This window comes from Mandrillus leucophaeus, unplaced genomic scaffold (assembly GCF_000951045.1).
Source record: "Mandrillus leucophaeus isolate KB7577 unplaced genomic scaffold, Mleu.le_1.0 Scaffold1286, whole genome shotgun sequence".
NCBI classification, from domain to species: domain Eukaryota; kingdom Metazoa; phylum Chordata; class Mammalia; order Primates; family Cercopithecidae; genus Mandrillus; species Mandrillus leucophaeus.
The window spans coordinates 381,864-388,543 of record NW_012101239.1 but is presented as its reverse complement, the minus strand read 5'-3'; the positions used below and the strand labels follow the sequence as shown (position 1 = coordinate 388,543).

General features: G+C 34.1%; 1 pseudogene; it reads left to right on the top strand.

Annotated features, from left to right (window-relative positions):
• The first annotated feature begins 1,650 nt into the window (after positions 1-1,650).
• Positions 1,651-2,602, top strand: LOC105533786 (annotated as a pseudogene).
• The last annotated feature ends 4,078 nt before the right edge of the window (positions 2,603-6,680 follow it).

Genomic DNA, 6,680 nt, shown 5'->3' with positions numbered 1-6,680 from the left:
ACGCATTCTTTGACTGTTTTATACTTATCTGTGTGCCATACAGTGCGCAGAGTTGTTGGTTGATTAATTAGATGCATGTAGTTCACTGAGACACAATAATATCACTTGGATTTATACAAGTAATAAACAAGTAGGGACTGTGAAATAAGTTTTCTGCTCTGCATGGACCTAACTCCAAGTATCACAATAAAGTAGAATTTGGGTGGTTTATAAAAAGATCAGATGCCAGACTGAGAATTAAAGTGTTACAAATTTAATGCAAAATAATCAATGCCAATGGATGACTAACAGCAAGACGTTGACTGTTGTAGGAAACTGTTCACTGGCTGTAAACCATACTCTAGGAAAACCACCACAAATCCTTTTCAAAATACCCATCTATATCTAACAGGTAAACCATCAAAAAGCAAGAAAGCTTAGAAAATGTCTAAATGGGAGGTGCAAGAAGGGGAAAATGTGCAGGAAATATTTTTCATAAAATAAAAAATGTCAAGAGAAATGAAGTCTCTGTTTTGTACTATTTTATAGACAGTATTATACAATCCAGCATGTTGCAAAGTATTGGGGAAACAGGAGTCAATATGATGATTTTTTTAAATGTATTTTTGTAGTTCTATACATTTTGCCCTTGTGTTGAAAACCTGAAGATATAGTCATCCCTATCACAGTATAAAACAGTATGCAAAGGACTTTCCCTGAACCATTAGTATAGATGAAATTAAAACAAACATAAACAAAGTCAGGTAAAAGTTAACAATGGAATTTTTTTTCTCTTTTTGTTACAGAGTCTTGCTCTGTTGCCCATGCTGGAGTGCAGTGGCTGATCTCGGCTCTCTGCAACCTCTGCTTACCGAGTTCAAGCGATTCTCCCGGCTCACCCTCCCAAGTAGCTGAGATTACAGGCATGTGCCACTGTGCTTGGTGAGTTTTTGTATTTTTAGTAGAGACGGGGTTTTGCCATGTTGGCCAGGCTGGTCTCAAACTCTTGACCTCAGGTGATCTGTCTGCCTTTTATGTTGACGCAGTTATAAGTCCATGTCTATAATGTGAAGATAAAATACTATTTAACTAAAAGAAGTATGCCATACACAAGATTGCCCATTTAGTCACAGTTTGATCACCCAAGCAGACTGATAAAGCAAAGCAACTCATTCTTTTTGCAAGAGGTTTGCTGTCAGAACACAGACGTCATGAAAACCACCCCCAAAAACCAAAATGGGAAACAAAAAGACTCACATCAATATCACTGTCATTGGACATGTAGATTTGGGCAAGGTCATTTGACCTACAAATGAGGTGGAATCAACAAAAGAACCATTGAAAATATTGAGAGTGAGGCCACTGAGATGAGAAAGAACTCTTCAAGTATGCCTGGGTCAGTCTTAATAAACTGTTGAGTGTGAATATAGTAAACTGTTGAGTGTGAATGTAGTATCATCATTGATATTGCTCTGTGGAAATTTGTAATCAGCATGTATCATGTGACTATCATTGATGACCCAAGACACAGAAACTTTATCAAAAATCTGATTGCAGGCATATCTCATGCTGGCTTGTCCGGATTGTTGCTCCTGGCCTTGGTGATTTTCATGCTATGTTTTCAAGAGTGGATAAACCCATGAGCATGTCTTTCTGGCTCACACACCGGGTATGAAACAACTAATTGTTGGTGTTTACAAAGTAGAATCTACTGAGCCACCCTACAACGAGAAGAAATATGAAGAAATTGTTAAGGAAGTCAGCACTCATACTAAGAAAATTGACTTACCACTCTGATAAAGTAGCATTTGTGCCAATTTTTGTTTGGAATGATGACAATATGCTGGATAATATGAACCAAAACATGTTTTGGTTCAAGACATGGAAAGTCATTGATAAAGACGGCAATGCCAGTGGAACCATGCTGCTTGAAGGTCTGGTTTTCATCCTACCACCAACTCACCCAGCTGCCAAGCCATTGCATCTGCCTCTCCAGGATATCTACAAAATGATGTTGGTGCTATCTCTATGGGCCAAGTGGAGTCTGGTATTCTGAAACCTGGCATGGTGGTCACCTTTCTTTGAGTCAATGTTACAACTGAAGTAAAGTCTGTTGGAAGGCACCATGAAGCTTTGAATGAAGTTCTTCCTGAGAACAATGTGGGCTTCAGTTTTAATAATGTGCCTGTCAAACATGTTCGTTGTGGCAAAGTTGCTGGTGACAGCAAATATGACCCACCAATGGAAGCATCTGGCTTCACTGCTCAGAGGATTATTCTGAACAATCCAGGATAAATCAGTGCTAGCTACACCTCTGTACTGAATTGTCACACTGCTCACATTGCTGGAAAGTTTGCTGCACTGAAGGAAAAGATTGAGCACTCTTCTGGTAAGAAGCTGGAAAATGGCCCTAAATTCTTGAAATTTGGTGATGCTTCCATCATTGATATGATTCCTGGCAAGCACATGTATGTTGAGACCTTCTCTAACTATTCTTCCCTAGGTAATTTTGCTGTTCATTATATGAAACAGTTGCTTGGGTGTCATCATCATAGTCGACAAGAAGGCTTATGAAGCTGGCAAGGTAACTAAGTCTGCCTAGACAACTCAGAAGGCTAAATGAATGTGATACCTCTATCTACCATCCCGGTCTTAATCAGTGGTGAAAGAATGGTTTCAGAACTATTTCTTTCAATTGGCCATTTAAGTTTAATGATAAGTCTGGTTGATGATAACAATGCATCGTAAAACCTTCAGAAGGAAAGGAAAGTGGTTTGTAAACTACTTTTTTGCATTTGGCAATTTTTAGTTATTAGTTTTTAAAATCCATACTTTTTAATAGAAACAACTTGACAAAAAAATCTATTGTAGAATTTTGAGACCCACTAAAACAAAGCTTAATGAGAAAAAAGCAAATCATTTTGAGAAATATGAATGAAATATCGTTTATCCATTTCTCTGTCAAGAATTGAATGGTAACTCACTTTTAAAGAAAAGCCAGCACGTCTGAGACAAAGGACGCATTCTAATAAAATAACAGCTTTTTCAAAGAAATACAACATGATTTAAAAGTTCAGCTTTCAAGGTTTATTTTTATTTTCTCATTCTGTTGTAGTTTCTGTCAGATGTCGTGGGTGATGTGGTGTCTGTGTCCCAGAGATAAAGTGAAATGAACCCAAGTCAGAGATGAGAAAGGGTGCCTGACAGATGATGGGCACTTGGGCCCTTGTAAACCTTGACTATGCTCCCTTTGGGAGGCCATCCCAGTGCCAGTTGGAGTAAATCCACATTGTCCAAACTGTCAAGAGCAGTTTTGTGATATGTGCTTCACAGAGTCCCTACAGCTGCAAATGGAGACTTGATGCCCTGTGCTCTGAGAAGCCTGATCTTTAAATTATTCTGTTTCAGCCCACCTTTTATGTGTTTCTATATGTACTAATGCAAAATAAGAAGAACACAATTTCCCCAATTATACCTCTGTGGTAATAACATGCTTTATACATTTTTAACCTTCCCTGATATCACTGATTTTTACAGTATATCTCCTATAAGTCAAATACATCATTTATGTTTAATTTGTTAGACATGCAAGCAGACATCATTCAGCATTCAGTAAAATATATATTTTGAATCTGTGATAAAATGGGCTAGAATTAGGAATGGAAAATACATGAAGGCTAAATTGAGAAGTGAAAACATAAGTAAGTTTCAAAACTCAATCCAAATAAACCATGCAATTTTTAAAAAGAATAATATACCTCCCAGATAAGCTTTGAAGCAGAAAAAACAAAAGGGCTTAATTTGAAAAATAATGAAAAAGAATGGCACTGAAGAAGATGTTAAATATTACCAATTATTAGTTATATAGTTAACTAAATACAAAATAAACCATGCAAAAACACAAAACCTGCCCCAAACTATCCAAATAAAAAATAAAAGAAAATGGTTGTTATGCATTCACAAAAAGTAAAAAATCAATAATGCCTGATTTATGTGCTTTCTATGCAAGAAATATATTGAAATCTACATGAGACAAATTGTACATCAAGTAACACAGCAAGCAAATTTTATAGCCTACATCATAATCTTAGATTTTTGTTTTGTTTGATTTTGGTTTTCTTTTATCAGTGAACTTCTAAATATACGAAGAGACATGTGTTAACAGTTTAAATTTATCCATGGAAATGGATAAATATTAAGAAATGATTACACAGGATACTGGCTGTTGGACTTTTTAAAAAGTTGCAGTTAGATTCACTGTAAAATCACATATTAAAAATGCTAATCTCAGAATTAGGAATATTTATACATTGATAAAGTAGGAAAAAATGGATTTGACTTATGCTCAGTAGAAATTCTAAATCAATATACTGCTGTAAAATATGAAGAGCAGAGGTATGAAAATACATCATCTCAATTAGACATTAACCCAGCCTCTTTGGGAAATATTAAATCTAATTTCTTCTTTACTTACCATTTAATTCATTGAGTTCATCTTTTAATTGATCATAACTCTATTATAAAATAAGTTTAATTTTTTTTGGTTTTTAAAGGCTTTTCCCTTTGGACCTTTTTTTTGAGGAACTTTTTTTAAGTTATTTTTTTTTTTTTTTTTAAAAAAGTGAGCATTTTTCTGAGATGAAAGAATTTTGGGATCAATATACACAATTTTCAATCTCTTGAAAATGTATTATTTTTGGATGGCATGGTCATAATGGCACTTATGTCTTATTACTTATAAGATTTTTATTCAATCTATTCAAGTTTCTATATTATTTCATACTTTCATTACGGGGATTTGAAATTGCTCACATTGGAAAAGCACATGCTATCCCAGGAATGAGTTTAGTTACAAATGTGAACACTCAACTTTCAGGAAAGTAGGTTTCCATTTTTGATAAGAATGGACCTTAGAGAGCAAACTGTATTTATTGCTATGTATCACATATTGAAATGTAAATGTTGGCAAAGCCAAACAAGAAATATACTAAATTAAAGCAATAGTAACTAAAGTAATATTGTTGATGTATTTTAGGTACTAAGTTCTACAGTTATCAATTTTTTATGTGTAGAATCATGTATTTATATAAAAGTTCTATTTAGTGATGAATACATACTATGAATTAAAATAATAATTACTTAATGTTTAAGGTATCTCATAATTTAGAAGTGGCATATTTCATGATTAATGTGTTAAGTAGATATTTGCTAAACAAATCCAAACTTTATAAAATATACTTATTTCCATTTAATTATCCTCTACTAGATTGAGCATCTATTTTTGGAAGTGGTACACATTTATTTAACTTTCCTATATCCCTTAAATAAGTAAAGACAGATATATATAGTCTGGTAAAAAAAATGAATAGGGCTTGTAAGTAACTCTTTTATCATAAAGAGGATAAAGTTTGAAGGAGGATTCATTCAGTTTATTTCTAACAGAATTAGGAAAACAAAGAAGATGATATTTAATATACAGGACAAATATTAATAATGTAAAATGTCTTCTAAAGACTGTCGCAGTGGAAATTAATAGAGTATTTTATTCCAAACAGGCAAATGTTTACTAAGCAAAATGTTAGCATAGGCCATTTCATAGAGTAATCACCATTGCATCCCCTGCATCTGTAAGAGTAACTCGTATATAGTAGATCCTTAATATATGTTTGATAATTACTAAATTGATGAATATATGCCTTTTTCCTTTCCTAAGACACAAGATCATATGTCGTTACTTGTATCCAGTTTTCACTTCATAGGGGTTTTACGAACTGTTTATAGGCCTTTTGGATCATAAATAAATTGTGAACTTAAAAAAAGAGAGTTTATGTTTTTCAAGGTGGGCTTTTGAGAACCGAAAACGGTAAAACCATCATATCCCTATAACTATATTGCAGTTTATATTAGAAATGATATCAATTTGAAGATGTGCATTTTGTTAAAAACCCATGTACATTTACAATAGAAGAATTTGACACGTTTTCTAATAGTGTTTGATATTCTTCACATTTCTACTCCTTATACTACGAAAAGTATGACACAACACTTGCTAAAATGTTTGCCCTGGTGTGAACAGCATCTTTATATCTAGATACTAGCTATCCCATAGTCAAAAATTAAAACAATTCCAGAAAGCAGTCAGCATTGGAATGTGGAAGAAGAGATTCTAGCTCTGGGGTTGTTCACACAGGCAGGTGAGTAACTGGGACTAGAAAGGATATGATACCAAAGGTAAGTAAATGGCAATTAGAAAATCTGCCACCAGCTAGAAACGAGAGGTGCTCATGGTTAGGTCTCTAATCCTCTGGTAAATGAGAAAGCACTTTTATCAACAAGCATCAGTTTAACTCTTTTTAACCTTATCTACTCTACTCCATAAATCAATTTCTTTAGAGAAAGACAGATGAGAGATCAATAAATGTATTCTTGGATATGCGGCTATGCTTTGTCAGAGGAAGGCAGAGAGCCTTCTCTATTATTCAGAAACAAATATTAGATGATTTCCCTCAATGTACAAAACACAGTTCAAATATTTGGATAAAAATCTGAAAAAAAACAAGGCATATATTCCTGAAAATATCTGAGAATATTCACTTAGGGCCATGGCTAAAAGATCATGATGATGTTCATAATAATGTTCTCCAACAGAAGGAGATAAGCTCTAAGGAATAACAGGGGCCTGAACATGTAAATCCCACTGG